Genomic DNA, 3519 nt, shown 5'->3' with positions numbered 1-3519 from the left:
GTTAATCCTTTGGAGAAAGTCTTAACCTTGCAACCTTTAGTCTTAGGCTTTAGGAAAATATCACATTTATCTGTGGATTGTCAAAGGCTCCGTGTATTAATTTAATATATATAACTGAATATTAAGATGAAAGCAATTTGCCATTAACTGCCAGTGGCCTCATTTGTTACACTCGGCCCTAGAGGGCTTCGAACCTCTGACTAGTCTTACACGGTCCGCAACACCCCTACACATCACTGTTTTAAACAGCAGCACCTCTGCTAGATTTCCACTCACGTGGAAAAGTCCAAAGCCTTAGATGGCCAAGTATGCCTGTCTTCAGACTCCGGGATACCCCATCTGAGCTCCCTAATACTCTCAGGAAACATACAAGAGGGCAGGAGAGCAGAGGTAGGGGTTGAGCAGGGAGTAATGTTACTCGCATTCCAGACTAGATGTGGAGTTAGTCAGTCCTGGGTTTCAGCACCAAAAATGTCATGGTCGAAGTGTGATCCCTACAAGGCTGTTAGCAGCCTTCCAAAGACTGCTAAAGACATAACACACTTACTCCCGCAAAAAAGAACTTGAAAGTCAAGAGGCTTGGGGGGGGGGGGGGCGGGGGGGAAGAGGCTTAGGGAAATGAAACATAAGCATAGCTATTTTTATTATTATAAGCATAGCTATTCTTACAGAAAGAGGTAAGAATGCAAAAAAGAGGAAGTGGAGCCCCCATACAATTAGCGGAGTGGACTGTACTCCTGGTTCAAGTGACCAAGTAGCCAATCCGGGGAATTGGTCCATAGACAGTTTCCTTGAGTCTTGCTTTTCAGGTTTCCATTTATTAACTTTCTTTTTGCAAACAGTTTTTATTTTCTCTCCCATCCCCCTTAACTAACTTAATTTCCTCTTGCAAACAGTCTCCTCCTCTCTCCCCAACCCCTTTTCAGAAATTTCTCACTGCTGAAGTGGGCTTGTTTGCAGACAGGTCATACCTAGAGTGACTTGAGATCATTTTCCCCTGTTCTAAGTACCTAATAGCAGTAGTGGGAAAAGTTCAACAGAACCATTAAAAAAAAAAAAATCCTCCAAATATAAAGCACAGAGGGGCAGGATGTGGATATGACGTAAAAACGATCTCATTAGGCAGGCAGGAGAAAAACGAGAAAAACTATCTCCTTGTGTGTCCAGAACTCAGTGGGGTTTGTGAGCCCTCCCTCCCTATTTAGCTACGCAATGGGAGTTGTTAACCATCAGCTACCTATTAACTTCCCTCTTAACCAGCTTTCAGCGTAGGCACACAATCAGTTATGCCACGTACCCAGAGGTCTCTGCAACGACCCCATCATGGATGCCAGATGCACATGCAGGTTGAGGGAAAAGCACACAAAGGTGGAACTGTGCAAACAGTAAAGTTCACCCCTTTCATGAAATCTGGCAAAATCCTATCTGTAGCTTAACCTCTCATTAGAAATGCCTTAGACTGTGAGCCTGGGGAGGCTCTGCTGTCTATAACACAGCTTCCCTGCAGGTATATTCCCATAAACCTCTTTTATACTATATCTCATGCCTTTTCTAGTCTTATGTAGCCTGACCCTGTATCATTCACTCGTTTTATTTTTATTACTCCATGCTACATGAGTTTTGTTGTTGTTGTTAGGTGTCTTCAAGTTGGTTCTGGATAATAGCAATACTATGTACAACAGAATGAAATGCTGCCCAGACCTGCGCCATCACTCCTCACAACTGTTACACTTGAGTTACACTGCTGTCATTTGCTAATCCATCTCGTTAGGGTCTTCCTCTTTTTTGCTAACCTTTTACTTTACCAAGCATGATGTCCTTCTTCAGGGACCAGCCCCTCCTGACAAGAAGTTTAAAACATGAAAGATGACGTTTCACCATCCTGACTTCTAAGGAGCACTCCCCACTGTACTTTGTTCAACACAAACCTGTTAGTTCCTCTGGCGGTCCATAGTACCTTTAAGACCAAAATGAAACTATCCTATACCTTGGCTTAGTTCTGATGAGGCCTATGAGAGGCACAAAATTCATCTTATAATCATTAGTTAAAAAGTTATAAACCTACATAGCTCCAATATTTACATACAGAAAAACCTGACATGGTGTTTGACTCTTGAGTGCTTTGATGCCTTCCTTTATAAAATGGAAAAACAGTATCTACATTTGCAAGATACTGTGAAGAGCTATGTAAAATACTAACAGTGAACTTGGCAAATAATGAGATCCCAATAAATAGTAGCTAATTTTAATGCCATCTTAAAACATGGCTCTTACATCATATTCTTCATTCTGCTATAATAGTGTTCTGAAAGTGTAACCACATACAATAGATTCACATGGCTACTCTTGTTTAAAATGCAGATTTCTGGAACTCTCCTCATAGTCCTTCCTAAGACCTAGTGAATCAGAATTTCTGTAGTGATCACAACTCAGAAGTCTGTATTTCTAACATTCAAGAATTGCAGGCTTTCCTTACATATACAAAAATTTAGAAACATTGAATGAGGAACTGTACACAAAGAGTATTTTTGCCAATGAAAACGTGTATCAATGACAGCCAGGTAGTGTTGAACATTCTAATTTGATGCTAACAGTTTTGTTTAAAAGGTAGGTGAGTGCCATCTACTGTTTTATTTTTAAATACCATCATGAGATTCAAGTTTCAGTAATTAATTTCACTCTGAAAAATGAATCAATCCTAAACAAGATAAGGGAGCAATAGAAAGCATTGTTGGAATGAGAATGAAAACAGTCATTTCATAACTACAAGGAACCTTTCAAAGTGAAAGGATTTTGGAGTTTTAGACTAATGTATCTAATAAACTCCTATAATCTCAAGTTAGTGTTAAAGCCAGAAAGGATCATACAATTCCATACTCACTGACTTATGCCAATAGTGAAAGGAAGAACAGGAATATGGAATGCCCCAATACATTGCAATGAAACAATGTACTGCCATGCTCACCTCCAGTCCTACCCCCCACTGAAGAGAAAATCAAGTGAAATACAAACAAGCTTAAGTGCTGGGCTACTAACTAAAAGTTTAATGGTTCGAACCCAGAAGTATCTTGGAGGCAAGTCCTGAGGATCTCTTTCTGAGGCTCAGCCATGAAAGCCCTATGGAGGGCAGCTCTACTCTAAAATACGTGGGGTCTCCATGAGTTGAAACTGACTCACTGGCGGTAACTGGTAGGGGTGCTTCTTATCCCATAACATTCCATTCAATCCAGCATCAAAACTGCCACTTATAGGACAACAGTTAGAAAGTTAACACAAACTTCTGTTCACCATTATGATTAAAACTGATTTCTTCCTCTTCCAAGTTATAAATGAATACAAATAAGCCCAAAGGCTCAAGAGAGATGGGCAAAGCCTTATAAATATTAATATAAAACTAAACCAGCTATCGGACACCGTGTTTCAATAAGTCAATGACACATCACAAAAAAGCATTTAGCTCTAATGTTTTTAAGAAATGAATGATAAAAACATGTACACTTGAAAGTCTGAATTCCTCCA

This window comes from Chrysochloris asiatica, unplaced genomic scaffold, assembly GCF_000296735.1.
Source record: "Chrysochloris asiatica unplaced genomic scaffold, ChrAsi1.0 scaffold00057, whole genome shotgun sequence".
NCBI classification, from domain to species: domain Eukaryota; kingdom Metazoa; phylum Chordata; class Mammalia; order Afrosoricida; family Chrysochloridae; genus Chrysochloris; species Chrysochloris asiatica.
This window is presented reverse-complemented; position numbering follows the sequence as displayed.